This window comes from Pan troglodytes, chromosome 11 (assembly GCF_028858775.2).
Source record: "Pan troglodytes isolate AG18354 chromosome 11, NHGRI_mPanTro3-v2.0_pri, whole genome shotgun sequence".
In the NCBI taxonomy this organism is placed as follows: domain Eukaryota; kingdom Metazoa; phylum Chordata; class Mammalia; order Primates; family Hominidae; genus Pan; species Pan troglodytes.
Window position 1 is genome coordinate 85,242,453 of NC_072409.2, and position 18,003 is coordinate 85,260,455.

The 18,003-nt window shown below is 36.3% G+C and overlaps 1 pseudogene; it reads right to left on the minus strand.

Moving 5' to 3' along the window:
- Nucleotides 1-1,572: 1,572 nt before the first annotated feature.
- Nucleotides 1,573-2,901, minus strand: LOC473213 (keratin, type I cytoskeletal 18-like; annotated as a pseudogene).
- Between the last annotated feature and the right edge of the window lie 15,102 nt (nt 2,902-18,003).

An 18,003-nucleotide genomic window follows, 5' to 3' on the forward strand; every position in this document is an offset into this window, starting at 1 on the left:
TCAAAGAAATTAATACCCGTGAATAATAGCTGAGTTAGAAAATAAAAGTTTTAGAAAAAGATTTGCTTTGAATTCTCAATGAGGTACAATGTGATATTGCTCTTACAAAATAGAAGTCTAACATAAGAAGAAAGCAAGCAGGAATGCAACGACATAAATCTGAGAAGCAGATTGCAAAAGAAAATAACTTGCTTAATTAAAAATACAATACAGAGAAATTAAAAATGCAAGAATGACTATACTTCCCACTGACAACCATAAAATCTTAAAAGGAAACTGAAGAAATGGAAATAGAAATTTTAGAAGGTAATCTTTATTAATTCCCTCAGAATTATTGCAGTAAAAGACAAATAGGAAAAGGGAAACTAATCAAAACCAAGGATTACTGAGAAGAGGACCTAACTACAAATAAAATTGTCCAATAAATACACAAAACAAACAGATAACACAAAATAAATCAAAGCTAAGACAAAACAATAATATCTCTATGCTAAAGATGACTTGAAGTTCTAAGGCAAATGCATTCATCTTATTTCTGGCAAAATTAGTGCAGAACTAATGGAGCCTGGCAAGATGCTTGAATTCTGAAGATTTGAGAAATAATCCCCCATAATCACTCAAGCAGGTAAAGAGATTTAACAAACAAACAAAAGTAACAGAAGTAGAATTAATTTCCTTTTTTCTGGTAAATAGTATATTCCAGCCAGCAGTATTTACAAAAGCTTCTTTTAATAGTTATAAACAAGAGACAGATACCCTTATGTCAGTATGTAGCTACTGTTTCTACTATATCTCTGAACGTTCTACAAACTCTCTCAGTATGGCAATACTGGCCTTCTTGCAATGAACATGGCAAGTTTAAACATGTCAGGAGTCTTACTGCAACATGATCTTTGTATTATTTTCTTTAACTGTATCATTCTTTCTACAAACAGACACATTGCTCATTCATAGCAACCATTTAGATCTCAGCTCAAATATCACCTTTTGAAGACTTTCATGAACATCCATCAAAAGAGCATCACCTGTTACTCACTCATTTCTTTGTTTTATTTTTCTTCTTAGGACTTGTCAATAACTAATAGCTTATTAATATTTATTTTCTATTTTTCACAGAAGACAAATTTTGAATGTTCACAGTTATATCACCAGTTTACATAGTACTTGGGAAATAGTAAGACTCAATTAATCTTTGCTAAATAAATAAATGAACAGGAAATATATGGATGGGGAATCCACCAAATGAATGTGAATACAGACTGACTCAGACTTCCATTTTACATAAAAAGTAAACAGATGGCCTGAAATTAAGACAGCATTCAGAATTGATACTGCTAAAGACCCTCATGATAAAAGTAAGTAAATTTGAGAATAAAATAAAGATTTATCAAATAAACCACTGACTTAGCATTGGGATATGAATCATTAAAGGCTACAATTAAGTGAATATAGGAACATTAGAAGTTAAAAACTCTTCAACGAATTTTCTTTCTTTTTTTTTTTTTTTTTTTTTTTGATCTTTGAACTTTTTATTGGCCTCCTGCTCCCCAAAGAGAACCTGCTTCTGCTGGCTTAATGTCTCAGAACTTTGGTGTCCTTGGTTTCAGACACCACTTTACAATCCACCATCCAGCGGGTGGCAGTCTTTCGGATGGTTTGTATGGAGTTAGTTGCTGCTGTCCAGGGCATCATCAAGGTTAAAATCCTCGCCGTCTTCCAGCAGGCGGCGGTAGGTGGCGATCTCAGCCCCCAAATTGACCTCGATGTTCAGCAGGGCCTCTTACTCCTGGGCCTGGCGCTACCCCTCTGCGCGGGTCTGTGCCAGCCAGCTCCGACTCCAGGTGCAGCAGGATCCTGTTGAGCTGCTCCTTCTGCAGGGCTTAGCGGGCCTCCACCTCCCTCGGGCTGTTCTCCCAGTTGGCCTTCGTATTTCTCATCAAGTCCAGGTCGATCTCCAAGGACTGGACTGTATGTGTCAGTTCCATGAGCGTCACTTCGGCAGCTCCAACCTCAGCGGACTGCATGGTGACCACTGTGGTGCTCTCCTCAATCTGCTGAGACCAGTACTTTTCTAGATCCTCTCGGTTCTTCTGAGCCAGCTCATCGTTACTGGGCCCGGATGTCTGCCATGATCTTAGCGAGATCCTGAGATTTGGGGCCATCTACCTCCACTGTTAACCCAGAGCTGCAATCTGGACTTGCAGGTCTTTTACTTCCTCTTCATGGTTCTTCTTCATGAAGAGCAGCTCCTCCTTAAAAGCCTCGATCTGTGTCTTCAGCTGCAGCCAAGTGACATTGGTGTCATCAATGATCTTGTGGAGCCCATGGATTTCTCTCTCCACAGACCGGCGCATGACTGTCTCTGTCTCATACTTGACTCTAAAGTCATCAGCAGCAAGACCAGCATTGTCAACCTGCAGAACAATGTGGGCATTGTCCATAGTATTTGTGAAGATCTGAGCCCTCAGGTCCTGAATGGTAATGGCCCCAGTCTCTGACTTAGGGTCTCTTCTTCTCCAGGTGCACCCCAAGTTTGCTCTCCACCCTCCGGTTCTTGGTCTCGAGGCTCCTCGCTCTGTCCAGATAGGAGGCCAGGCGGTCGTTCAGGATTTGCATGGTCTCCGCTTTCTGGAAGCCTCCCTTTCCTGCCAGATCCCCCCGGCCATCCTCGTGGCCAGGCCCCCGGGTCCCAAGCCACCCTAGAAACTGGTGGAGCGGGACACGGAGATCTGGGAACCAGTGGCCCCAGCACCTGCACAGATGCTGAGCGCCTTAGCTGGGTGCCTGGACAGAACCCAGGGATGGGTAGTTGGTGAAAGTGGAGCGAGTGGTGAAGCTCATGTTGCCCAGGGAGGAGAGTGACGGACCCAGACTTTGCTGATGACCAAATTTCCTGTCTCTTTTTAGTATGCGAGTTTTGTTGTTGTTTAGTGAATGGATGTTGAATTACATCAAATTGTTTTTTTGCATTTAAGTTGGTTATATAATTTTTCATCCTCACATTGTGCATTAAATGTCTTTGTTTTCTGTTTTTAAACTGTTTTAGTTACCTTGTAAAGCTGGACATGCGATTCAGTAATCACATTATTAAGTGTATTCTGTATTCTGTAAAAATGATTGTCTATGTGCCCCTGGTGATGTGCACAGTAATGTTCACTAACGTTTGTACATAATCACGTCTCTGCAAAATTGTGGAAAACAGTTTGCACATTTATCAACCGTGAAATGGAAAAACACAATTTTGTTATTGTTACACAATGAAACACTAAATCTGTATGAACTACAGTTACATGTGTAGAAGTGGAGAAATGCAAACATATTATTAAGCACATCTAGCTAATTGCTGAATAACACATATACTATGATTTATCTTTATAATTTTTAAAGTTAGTGATGCTAAGCAAGTAGGTAGCAAAATTATAAAGAGTTGTAATAAGATTATAAAAATATTTGCAATAACATTTAACTTTGGGAAGGGAAAGGAGGTAATACTCGAAGGGCAGGGCAGAGAGGGCTGAAGGCATGTACTGGTGATCTTCTAATTCTTAAGCTGGATATAAGAGTGATAATTTTATTGTCTTTGAACCATTCTTATACATTTATACACTTTTAAAAATTAAAGATATATATCACAATTAAATACTTTAAAGAATAAATGTATAAATATATAGTTGACCACACTAAAGCAAAATTTTATTTCCATTAGGAAAGAAAAAATGCAGGTACTGTAGAAAACTAACATTTTAAAAATATATAGATACATTTTTTTGCAGGAATAATCCATTCTAACTTTTTCTTTGACATTTTATTATGGGGCTATTATATATCATTTATTTATTACTTGCTTTTGCCAGTCTCCTTCAACACAGTACACCCAGCCCACAGTATATTGCCTGCTAAATAGTATTTGCTCAATAAATATTTGTACATTAATGAATGGGATAATGCATGAAAAATGGTGAAGTGCAGGTGGAACATGGAGAACTTACATAATATCTTCAATTTATCCTTACTTTGAGCCTCACACAACATTATTTAGGAATATTTAATATTTTCTAACCAAGGACATATGTGATACAAGCAAACTGCATTGCATCCTGTAGTCACAAAATGAGCAACACCAACAAAAATCAAAAATATTTTGGGAATAAAGTGAAAGAATAAGCTTACTTATTCGGCTGACTCTTTGCAGATGCATTTCATAGTTCTCTTTGAATTATAGCCCAATTTAAAGGAGACATTAGCTTTCTGCAATGTCTGCAAAATTGTCTTTCTGCCATAAAACATTAAAACATCCCACATTTTCCTGGGGGAAATATTATTTCTCAATTTGTTATTGCAATAACAGAGACCATAGCTATGAGTGATAATCTCAGAATGGGGAATAAAATTACTGATACTTTTAAAAAATTTCCTGTGATGATAAATGCCTTGCCAGTAGAGTGGTTTTATCCCCTTTCAACAGAAGCATCAACTCGTTGCACTGCTTATCTTTGTCAGAAATATTCAAATGGCATCTGCACACATACTATACTTTGAGTTTGGAATCTCAGTGAAAAACATAGCTTTATTTAGTTCTGGCAATGGTTAAACAGCTATGATACAATTTCAGAAAGGTTATTCCATAATGCATTCTTTAGTTTTGTATTAGGGGTTCTTCACTCTCTCTAAATCTGTAAAGAAGAAACCACAGCTTAAGTATACTTTTCAACCTTCCTCTCTGCCTTACAGAGATGAATTACTATAATGAATTAAAGTACTGTGGAATTGAACTGCCATGAATTTGAAAGCTGCTTGCAACTGCCACATTAACATCAATATTAGCAGGAATGAAAAGGCAGATATAAATAAACCTGGACACATTATGCTAATTACATATTTTCTAAATATACCAAAGCATTAGTGTCATGTTACTTTTATATATCACAAGGCACTTATCCCATCTTCAAGAAGGCTTGCTGACTTATATAATGTAGATGAGAGATATGACTATAGATTCTAGTATTAAGTATTGATTGCTAACCTAGGCTAGCCTACATGAGGAGGTAGAAAATGAATATCTAGTGAACTGGTAGTGAACATGCTCCTCTCCCTCTGGTCATTCCCTTGTTTGAGTTTATGCAATATGTAGGTTGGTGCAAAAGTAATTGCGGTGTTTGCCATTAAAAGTAATTGCAAAAACTGCAATTACTTTTGCACCAATCTAATAAATTTTCAAATATTTATTTAGAGGGCAGTCAGGGAGAACATGGTGGTGTCTCTTTCTAAGCAACTCCATCAAATAGATCTGACTCTTTGTAGGGAAGACTTTAAATAAAGGCTGAGAGAAGTATTTTAATAAAAAGCATTCTAAGACTCCAGGAACCCAAAGGAATGTTTCAGAGTCTAACAGAAGAATAAAGAACATTCAGTAACAACTCAGCATTTTGAGGCTTTTCTAATTCTTGATCTGCCTAACCCAATGGTTCTACCCATAGCCTTGCAGACATCTCACAATGAAAATAAAGCTAGAGGACAAGAGCATACTTGAGCCCCTGAGCTTATAGGAAACCAATATGGGCCTCCCACCAAAAAATAGCTAAAGAGGAAGAAGTAATATATGTCTAATTGGAACTGAGGTCTCACATAAATGCAGACCAAAGTTACTGGTAAACTTGGGCTGCTGTGGCATGAGGGAATTTGTGTTGCACTTACATTATTATGTATAACCACATTCATATTCAAATGCTATTAAACCAGGCTACAGTAATTAAAAGTTTATAATAATTGGTTATATTTGAATTTTGCTACAGTTTAAATATATATTTTTTATCTGAAAATGATGCAAATTCATGCCACACGTTAAACATTGGAGATTTGTAGACTTTAAGCAAATTTTCTTCATCATACTTAAGGATTTTCTTTACACTTTTGGAGGATTCAAGACTATTTCAAACATACAGAAAAGGATATAAAATAATATAAAAACACCTTTGTACCCACAGCTAAAATTTTTCAAATATTTATATATTAACTTCAGATCTATTTTGTAAAACAATAAAAATACAGGGATTCCATTAAAATATATGGAACCTTTTTCTCCATCCTTTCTCCCCAGAGTTAACTATCATTTTAAAGTAAGTAAACTTCCTTGTGGTCTTTTTATGTTATCCATATTCCTATATTTCTGTAAATAATATACAGCATTGGGACACTTGCTTTAAAATGTTGCCTAGGTGATAGATACCTTGGTCTTTCTGCTTTTATTTGGAAAAGGGCATTTTCTGTTCATAGAAAAGGATTGAGCTCATCCAGCAGCTGGAAGTCCTGAAGACTTGATACCCCTAGAGCAACCCTAAACAAATGGGAAGTGGGTGTTGGTAGAAAACACAAGATTTAGTCACTCTTTAGATTTTGAGTCATATTCCACAACAGTTCTGTAGGTACCCAGAGCAAGTGAGCGAGAGTTGGCTACAGCAGTAACACATACACTTAACATACCTCATATTGGTTTTCTTCCCTTTTATTCTTTCTTACATCCCCACTCTTTCTTCTTTCTGTGTGTGTCTTTCAAGCAAACTACTTGCCCCTCAATTTTTGTTTGATGATTTACCTTTGGGGTACCCCCACTCTGAAACATGCGGTCTAACAAGCCCTTTATGCATTTATTTCCTTGATTTTTTCTAGTACTTGTTTCGTCCCAGGGTGAACAAAAGTTCTCTGAGAAGTAATTTGGAGGAAAGACACTATATTCCAGTGAACAATTTGCAAACCAAGAAGACGCAGCCTTTGGTGTAAAATCAAGGTGCATTCTAGAAAAAAAAGAAGAGGGCTCGCGTTTTACACCGAAAGTTCCTGCCTAAGTTTCCAATCAACTTCATTTACGGAAAAGAATTGAAACTCACTTAATACTAATTGTTCAGCACAGCTGAGTTCTAATCGGTTGGCTTCCATGGCTCAAACCAAAAGTCTTTGTCAGATTTTTCTTTCAAATGACCCATGTGGATGGGGGAGTTCTGGGCTCAGTTTATCTCGGCACCAACAAAACAGGAACTGATTTGTCTTGATTGTAGAAATGGAGGTCCTGTGATACTTTTACAACGTCCTTCTGAGAACACAAAGTATGTGACCACTTCCTCACTCAGACATGGCCACCTAGGTCTGCTTTAACTTTGAGCACCTTAGTTAGCCAAGAGAAGTCCATTTTGTCTGTTGGCCAGATGGCACACTTTAACACAAAGACACAAAAATAGCAATCGCACTGACTCATTTGATATTCTGGGATGAGGGATGTTAATTTACATCTCTATGCTTGGTCTGATCTCACATATACTCTCTGTCGCCTTCCTCCATGACGTGTACTTTATCAGACGTGGCATGCTCTCACCCCCATGCCTTTGCCCATGCTGTTGCTGTTACCTCTTGCCTGGAATGATCTTTACCACTATCACTGCAGTCCTACTCCTCTTTCAAGATTCTGTTCAAAAGTTAACCCCTGAGACTCACCTCAATAACCTACTCTCAAATCTGAATTATAATCTCTTCAAAATTTCCATAATACTTTTTCAACTATTAGGACTGACCAGAATGTTTGGTTTGAAATACTACCACTTGATTACATATCTATGCTTAGTTTATCAATTAATTGATAGCATAAGCTGTGCTTTGGTGATACTTGTCTGTATAATTATTGTCTATGTTATATAAATGTTCGTATAATAAACCAATAATAATCAAATAAAATTAAATCTAGTTTTAAAGTTTGTAAATTTCGTAAACTAGAATTAACTAAGTAGACTTGATAGATAAATTGTGATCAGACTTCTGAATTGTATACAGTACTTTTTAGTTATTCTGAAAAAGTGACATGGTAAAATGTAAATCATATTGCTTGCACAACAGATAAATATGGTAGATTGTAAAACTGTCTGCAATTGCTCATCTTTTCCTGTAGCAACACTCCACACCCCTGTTTTTGCTTTGTCAGGTGCACAGAGTGCATCCTCATTCCTAGATCGTAGATTTAGCCAAGTTATTGGCTTTGGACAAAGGCATCTGTGTAAAAATGACAATGAACTAGTTATACAGCAAGGCCATAAGAGGACACGTGTAATTCTGGTGTGTTTGTGTATGTATGTGTTTGTGTGTGCTTGTGCATGTGCACCTTTGCCATTACCACCGAAACAGTCCCCTTTGGATAATCGCCATTCCAGGCCCTGAAGGAGACACATGGAAAAGACAAAAGGTATTTAGACCCATATTCTGGAGAAGAGAAACCCCGGCTAAGAGCAGGCTGTCAAGCTTCATCTCCAGGAGAAATCCTAGTAGTAGTTCCTGTCATGTAAAAAAATGTGAGTCCAAAAATATAGCATGGTACAAGAATAAGTTAATTGCTAACACTATTTTCCTAATTTTACTTTTTTTCAATTTTACATTATAATTTAAATTGTCTGTAGGTTCGAACGTGTCAGCCAGGTTGTATTTTCACTGTTTTGACACAGACCCTCAAAAATGATGAATTATGAGCTTCAATGACTTCCACCTACAGTTGAATTCAATGAAAACAATAATTTAAAAAAAATCCAGGTACTAGGGGAAAGGAAAAGTATCAATTATTTCCCATTGACCCACAGTTATGAGCTTATCAAAAAACCAGCTGCATTCCACTCAAATAATTTAGACATGCCTCTGGCACTAAAAACTAATTACCCTTTTTTTACACTTAATAAATCACATAAATCATAATGTTTAATTTTATAGCAGAATATTTCATCTCATACATGGTAAAAAAAAATGTAACTTTCCTCAGCAGGAAAATAACAGAACTAGTATTAGTAAATAAGAAGTCACTCATCTCTACATTCACAATATTAGATTATTTTATTGTTTTGGTCACTGAAGTTTTATGTTTACAAACTCTACATCTTTCTTTCAGGTACACTTCTTTATTAAAAGCAGGATGTAAGTATACTTCAAAAGTGAAAGCATAGAAACATTTAAGACATATACTCAATTCAAGCCAAACAATACTGTTCAACTTGGTCTCTGTAGACTCATTTCTGCATTTCAAAATAAGGCAACAATAGACCTTTAAAACATAGTTGTGAGAAAGTGGCAGTCAGGCTTTTAAAATCCTCTATGAAGGAAGCTGAGTCTATAGTTCTTTGCTACTTGGGTTTCATATGAGTTTGAAAGATATACCATCATGTAAGGTTATTGTGAAGTTTCAAACTATTTTTTTTTTTTTTTTTTTTTTTTTTTTTTTTTGAGACGGAGTCTCGCTCTGTCGCCCAGGCTGGAGTGCAGTGGCGCGATCTCGGCTCACTGCAAGCTCCGCCTCCCGGGTTCACGCCATTCTCCTGCCTCAGCCTCCCGAGTAGCTGGGACTACAGGCGCCCGCTACCACGCCCGACTAATTTTTTGTATTTTTAGTAGAGACGGGGTTTCACCGTGTTAGCCAGGATGGTCTCGATCTCCTGACCTCGTGATCCGCCCGCCTCGGCCTCCCAAAGTGCTGGGATTACAGGCGTGAGCCACCGCGCCCGGCCCCAACTATTTTTACTAAAAATCTAGAAATATTTCAATTTGAGTTGTCTTCGTCTTATTGTTTATATTCACTATTATAGAAAATATTTATAATTACTCAAAATAAAATTTGTTATTGCTGAAAGAAAGACTATATATGATCCTAGCATCTTGGGGTTGCAGAACATGTAACAGGTTATATTATGAAGTCTTAACACATTTTTCTATCCCAGTGGTCAGCAAACTACAGCCTGCAGACCAAATCTAGGCCACTCCCTGTTTTAGTCAAGTATTAAGGGAATACAATCATAACTATTAAGTTCTGCGTTTTCTATGGCTGCTTTTGTACTTCAGTGGCTCAGATGAGCGGCTGCAACAGAGACTGAATGTCCTGCAAATCCTACTTATTCTTCAAAATGTGGAGGGCTTTTGTTTCTGGGAGGAAGTGTTCTCTGGCAAAACCCACACCCCCAGCCATGAGTCTATATTTGGGCCCAGCTCACTATGTGCTCCTTACAGCAGTATATATGTCTGGTTATCTTTCGTTTTACACTATGCTGTAAGTAATTTGAGTAAAGTGTCTATGGGTTGTGTTATGATCTCTCTTTACAATACCAAAACTTGTAGTCTGGAGTAGAAGTTAAATTAAAGTTCTGGCCTTTTCCAGAACACATTTACTGAACCCTGTTATATTTAATAATACTTAATATGCATACTTGCTGCATAGGAGAAGAGAGGTGGGGGAGGTGCTACCCAATTTTAAACAACCAGATCTCATGACAACTCACTCACTATAAAGACACTATCACGACACAGCACCATGAGGGAAATCTACCCTCATGATCCAATCACCTTACACCAAGCCCCAACTCCAACATTGGGGATTACAACTCCACATGAGATTTGGGCAGGAACAGAGATTTAAATAATATCAAATCAAATATATATAAATTGAGAAAGCATAAATGGAAATTTGGAGAAATACAGTTGAAGTGTACTTTTTTAAAAATTTTTCTTTGCTTCTATTATTTTCTTTGTGATCTAAGATGTGTTGTCATCTCTTTAAAATAACCTGTTATATCTATTATATGCTTTTTGTAAGCCTCATGGTAACTGAGGCATAAGCACCTATAATAGATTTGCTAAAAATAGAGTAATAAATTAAAATACGGTACCAGAAAACCACTTAACCACAGAAAAAGTCAGCAAAAAAAAGGAAAAAAGAAAGAGTGGAGTTAATAAACAAACAGAAAACAGACAACAAAAAGTTCTTACTTCTTATTAATTACACAGTGTATATGGACTGAGTTTTCTGATTAAAAGACATAGAGTGGTTGAATGGATGTAAATATGCAAAATTATATGCTGCCTACAAGAAACCCACTGTACCTATAAAGACACAAATTAAATAAAAATGAAGGTGAGGGAAAAGATATTCCATGCAACTTAAAACCAAAAAAGAACAGAATTAGCTATACTTACAGTAGATAAAATAGGTTGCAAATCAATGTGTGATTCACCTTATAAACAGAATTAAAAATAAAAACCACATGATTATCTCAATAGATGCAGAAAAAAGCATTTAATTAAATGCAACATCCCTTCATGATAAAAACCTTCAACAAACTAGGCATTGAAAGAATATACCTCAAAGTAACAAGAGCTATCTATTAAAAACCCACTGCCAATATCATGCTTAATGGGAAAAAAGCATATCCTTTGATGACAGACACAAGACAAGGATGCCCACTCTTATTCAACATAGTACTGGAAGTTGTAGACAGAGCATTTAGGCAAGAGAAAGAAATCAAAGGCCTGTAAATAGGAAAAAAAATAAGTCAAATGATCTCTTTTTGCTGACAATGTGATTCCATATCTAGCAATTTTTTGTTGTTTTCTGATGGGAGCAGAAAGTCAGCTGCTTCTAAACCATCATTTTGCAACCAGCCTTTTAAAATAAATCCTGAAGAGCAAATGAGAATTTCTAAATAGAAAACAAAGGATAAAGTATGTGAAGAAAAGTTAGCGAAGGGAATTCTATTCTCAAGAAACAAGCATGTGCAAACTCATGGGGTGTGGTCTATACTGGAAATAAAAGGGTGTCAACAATGTTGAATTGTATGGGATGAAGACAATTGGGAATCAGAGACTCAGACACTAGACTGAGTTCAAAATGACAGAGACATTCTAAATGTCACGGTAAGGTCTTGAGGTGTTATTGTATGGGTGGTGGGGAGGCAGTGAATATTTTAGAGTGGAATACTGACATGATTTATTTTAAATACATTACTTCAAAAAACATAAGTTCTGTCAGTTATGTATATTACAGAGTACCTTGAGAGATAGAGAGACTGGCTAGAGGAGACATCTGATATGGTTGGCGAACCATAAGTTACAAAGGACAAGACACTAAGTCTGAGGAGTAAGAGACTGGAAAGTCACAGGTGGTGAACATTGAGAGCTTGTAGTTTATCAATTCAGCCATCTTGCCAAAGCAGAAACCTTTGACTAGAAAGTTCACTGCTCCACCAATATGCCCATTTCCTACTTATTTTTCAAAATGTGGAGGGCTTTTGCTTCTGGGAGGAAGTGTTCTCTGGCAAAACCCACACCCCCAGCCATGAGTCTATATTTGGGCCCAGCTCACTATGTGCTCCTTACAGCAGTATATATGTCTGGTTATCTTTCGTTTTACACTATGCTGTAAGTAATTTGAGTAAAGTGTCTATGGGTTGTGTTATGATCTCTCTTTATAATACCAAAACTTGTAGTCTGGAGTAGAAGTTAAATTAACGGATAAATAGAAAGAAGGACTGATAAAGTATTGGTGGTAGGAATGAGACACAAGATAGTTAACATAACTGGAATAATTACTTTCTTTTAAATCTTTCCAGCTCTGACTGCTTTTCTACTATTTTGCTTCAATAATTTGAGATAACGCTTTCTTTCATGATTAACTTTACAAAATATGATATTAATTTTTATTTATGAAGACACATATTGTGCTTTAAGTACTACATCATCATAAACCTGACATAGATTCAGTCACAAAAAGTTAATTAAATTTTTTTCTCATAAAAGTGACTTCATATTATTCTACACAATATAGCTGTATAATTGGAGAGCACAGTGAAATTGTGGTAGAGATTTTCAGTCAGTTGAAATATAACAAAAAACAAAATGAAAATGTAAAAACACAATTTGTTGAATTATTATTAATTAAAATTAGGGAAAGTGTACATTTCACAAACTATTAGCACATAAATCATATTTACTTATTTCAGCTTATAGGCTTAAACACTTCAAAATATAAAACTATGAAATGATATTTAATTTATTGATTTTTAATCTACCAAATGTTTAACTTTATGAACTTTATCTGTTAAAAGAGGATTAATTATGCCAATTGTTAATAAACCCTCGGCTTGTATCAGTATCTGTTCTCCATGGGTCTTTTCCAGTAACAGTTAAGTAAGTACCATTTCTAATATATCTAATATATCACTGTTTCATACATCTCTCAGTTCTACCCATCTTGAACACCACATGGTCAATTTAGTAGTATTTGTGTTTTCTTAATAATAAAAATCATGTGTATTTTATAACATTTATAAACTAAATTGTGGGTAAGCAAATAGAAAGTCACTCGATTTTTGACAAAGGATAAATTATTAGTTTTTAGCTAATTTAAAAAATATCTACTTCTTTTCATACCAACTGTCGATATAGAGGAGCTGGATTGGTATACTGCTGGTGGAAGTTTAAAATAATACAACCACTTAAGAAAATGATATTTTAAAAAGTTAGGCTATATATGAAAATATTTGTTTCATTAAAATCAATACAATTTGCACTGCTCTTATATTCATATATAGACAATTTATTATTTATCTGTTTTCATATCGGTTTTATATTTTTATAACACATGAATCATTTGTTTATTTACATGTTAAAATGTATACATAAAAGGTGACCCATTCCACAGCACGGTTTGAGTACAATATCCTCTGTGTATGACAATATTCATAGAAAAAGTCTTAATGATCTGAAAATATTATTTGGATAATACAATTTTCAATAATAAAAACAATAAATTGTCTAGCATCTAGCCAAATATGAATTAGTAACCACAGATTTGAAATATAACTATTAAATGATCTTAAAATTATTAAATGATTTTAAAATGTTAGCCTCAAGCTAGTAAATGAAGTATATAGCAAAGTGACTGTTCTAGTCTCCAAAGAATGTAAAGGGCTCTGCCCTCAATGTTACTAAAGAACGCCATTCTAGAGTGGCATAATTCTCATCCAACCCAGCTGTGCCAACATCTGTTTGCCAGTTCTCTAAGGAGGAATAAATGTAGAAGATAAAATGAGAACGAATAGAATGCCTGCTCAGGAAATGTGCAAGATAAATGGATATGAGCATCAAAAGAAATCCTTTTTCAATGGGAATTTCAATAGTTTTATCAATTGGTGTTAGTAACTGATTTGAACTATTTTCTACTGTTTAAAAATATACAGGGCACACATTTTCTTCTTGATTTTACGATGCATATTAAGCTGTCATATTTTTGCTTAACCCAAACTCTACCTTAGTGACAAGTCCTATAACGTTAGTGGTATTTTTAAAACAAAAGACATAAAAATCATTCGCAATCAAAATATATTTTGTATACTAAATGGTGGACATTTTATGGGTAGATAACTAGACTTTCAAAAATAAAATAATATATATCTAAAATTAGATTTACTTCAAATACACATTGATAGTTTTCAACACAAATCATGTTTAATCTTTAAACATATACTGAAACTAAATATAATATTTAATATGAACTTAACAAGATACGGTTTTAATAAAAATAGCTTACCATCATATAAAACACTATAGCAATAATTAAACCATATAGCAAATGTAAAACTTAATGCCAAGAAGAATTGCATCTCGCTGGCTTAAACATTATCCTACAATCTGAAATTCACAAGAGATAATAACAATGATTATCACTCTTAAAAGCATCATTGCATCACTATATTTAGCATTGCCAATTTATATTTTTCAATACGTAAGACAATGTTATCTGTGAACAACCTATAAAACCAATTCAGAGGTCTGAATTCACTCTATTAGTTTACTAGTTTACCACTTCTCAGCAATAGGGATAAGAATAATACAAAGCAAATGCTGCAGATTTTCATTTTCCTGTGACTTCCTGGCCCGTTGCTGTCATCTATATATAGATGAATAATAGGCCAAGTCTCTCTGATCCACAGCAAAGACCTCAGCATGCTACATCATAAAAAGTGCATAGCTTTCTTACAGCACACTTATTTTAAATTAACATTCATTAGCTTCTGAATATTTGGCACAAAGAAAAAGTGAATGTGAAAGTCAGTTGCAAATAAATGCCATTATATCCTCATTAGCATACTCACATTCACTAATGCAAAATAGATGATGACAAATAGACCAGATTCTAACCATTCTCAACTGGATACTAGCAGATAAACAACCTGAATTTCATCCTGACAAATAAGTTAGTTTGTGCAAATAAGTTATAGTTCTTAACCATAAATAGGGAATAAAATATCTTAGGAAATAAAATGTGAATTCATAATCATTCTTGTTCAGTATAGGAAACTGTACTAAAACTCCTGCCTCCTAAAGGAACTATTGGTTAGTAATGGTGAAGACAAAAATTATTATATGAATGCTAAGCACATTAACATTGAATACACCCTTATATTGATATTTTATTTAGGCAAATGTCCTTAGGAAATCTGAATGAATGGAAATACATTTTTATTAACAAATCAAAGATTATATGCAACATTCATAAATAATTTATTTTATATGCATAATGTACATTTTGCTGGCAATTGTTCCTACATGACCATTTAAAATTTGTACAAGAGAATAGTTCCTTTAGGAGGCATTAGTTTTAGTACATGAGATTTCAACTTTTTTATAAAATGTCAAACAAAAAATATTCTAAGCAACTGAAATGTACAGTTCTAAAATCTGTATGTGTCTTAGCTGGGAAAAAGGGAAATTTGACAATATAAAATATGCAGTTGTTAGTAATTGCTTAGCCTTAAAATTCCTGAATAAAAAAAATTAATGTCCAAATAACCCTTCTGATCCTTATCTTCCTCATATATGGGAATAATTATACTAGCTTTGTTTTAGGATTTTGAAGATTACAGGATAATATGTATTTAAATGTTCAGAATCTGGCTTGGTAAATAAAAGGCACTAAACATTACATGATAAATATCATTACTGCTGCTAATATAATAATTATTGCTACAAGTAGTAGTAGTAATAGTAGTAACAGGAGTAATATCAGTGGGAAACTCATCATTAATATGTTCTTGGGTTTGGAATGTTAGTAATAAAGTCTGGCTTCATTTATGATGTTTGACCACTGACCTCTTTAAAAGCCTAACTTCCCCTTTCCCCTTTGGCACTGCATTTGAACAGCTGTTAAGAAAGCCTCTACATTTCTGTGTCTCCTCTTTTGGCACTAATGGATAATTTAAACCTCTTATGCATGGGAGCTTGTCCCCATTCCAACCTACTTGTCACTATAAAAACCCAACTTACACCCTCTAGTTTGGCCCAACCCAGCTCAAACCTGCTTGTACCTGACCAGCTGTCCCCAGGGATCCCTTGTGTGAGGAATAAACTTTCACTCAAATGTTCTTGGTGTGTGAAACATCATCCACCTTGACATCCAAACCACATTACAGTTGTGGATCCATTTCTGCTTCCATAGGATAACAACAACAACAACAAAAGTCTGGCAGACCCAGAAAGATGCGCTAATAGATGACCACTACTGCTTTGAGAGCTTTCTTGTCTTGCTCTCCACTTACTAAGTACAAATAACTGCATATAGTGTGTGGGATGGCTGCTCTGTTTGTTAGTAAGTTTGTACTTTCTGTCATGCTGCATTGTGCTCTATTTGTGCAGCCTTGATGACCCTGTGTTATAAGTTTTGCTGACCTCAATTGGAAGTTTTGATATTTGACATTTAGTAACAGGGGTATGGAATCAAGTCTCTCTTTAGAGTATTCCTGGGTCATGTGTCTCAGCCCAGACCTATTTGTGTGTCTTTGAATGAATTTTGTATGTAACTGATGCTATGGTCAGAGGGATAACTCTTACTCCGTGACTTATTGGTTGTTTCAGCCAGAAGTTGACCTCCCTTCTATAGAGTGCTCAGGGAAACACTGTCATACTCTCCATGATATATGAGTCCATCAGGAGGTTAGTCATGAAAAAAAACAAAAAACAAAAAACAAACGTGAAGAGAGTTAAAGAAAGAAAAAGTGAGAGTGAAAAGAAAAAGCGGCTATTATGTGGTTGAAATACATTCACCCGTTCTTACTCTGCTGACTATATTGGAAGTCAATGGTGCTCCTTTAGGAACCCACATTATTATTCAGCAAAATTTCTAAAATGATGCCACTCAGAAAATGTCCAAAATAATATCCAAATATATGATTAAAATCACTAAAGGCCTCAAACCCCTAAATGAGAGGCAAGACTCTCTGGCAAATATGGGTTATGAATGGTAGCCTAGCCTTAGACTAACTACTAGCCAACTAAATTTTGGAAAGAAAAATATTAAAAATAAGATTTCAACTGACTGGTGTATTAGGGTTACCCAGTGGGACAGAACCAATATGATATATTTATTTAGGAGTTGATTAGGGAGAATTGGCTCACAGGATTACAAGGCGAATTCCCACTACAGGCCATCTGCAAGGTGGGGAAAGAGAAAAGGTGGTAGTACGGCTCAGTCCAAGTCCAAAAGCCTCAAAACAGGGAATCTGACAGAGCAGCCCTAGATCTGAGGCCAAAGGCCCAAAAGTTCTCCAAGAGGCTGCTGGTGCAAATCTCAGAGTCCAAAGGCTACCGAACCTGGAGTCTGATGTCCAAGTGATGGCAGTGACGACTCATCTGGACTGGCTGCTGCAAAGACGATGGCTGCAGCAGAGGAAGTGCAGCCGGGGCTGTGCTCTACATCGAGCCGGTGGGGGCCTGGAAGAGGCGGGAGCCCCATCCCCTACCGATTTTGTGGGACGAGTGTAGCTGCAGCCGCTCAGTCGTGGCTGTAGACCCTGGCATCCCTATGCTCTTGGGGGCCTGGGAATCCTCGCCTACCCTGCAGGCTTGGAAGTTCCTGCTACCTCCCCTTGGCCTCTCCTCGCTCCTGGCGGCCATTGCAAGGCAAAGCAAAGTTGTGGCCAAGCCTGAGTGCTGTCTCAACCTGGCCAGGTGTGCTCGCACTCAGGGTGGAACTGACTCGTCATCTCCCTGCTGCCTCAGCCCCCTCCAGACTTTGGTTGCCCATGAACACAGGAGGGAGGCTGAAGGGGTGCCAAGGGCAGCTCGGGGAAGGCTTGCAGGTGCCCCTCAGCACAAACAGCCTGGGCTCCGTGGAGGACATGTTTATGGCGGCAGGAGGCAGACAGCCTCCTGTAAATA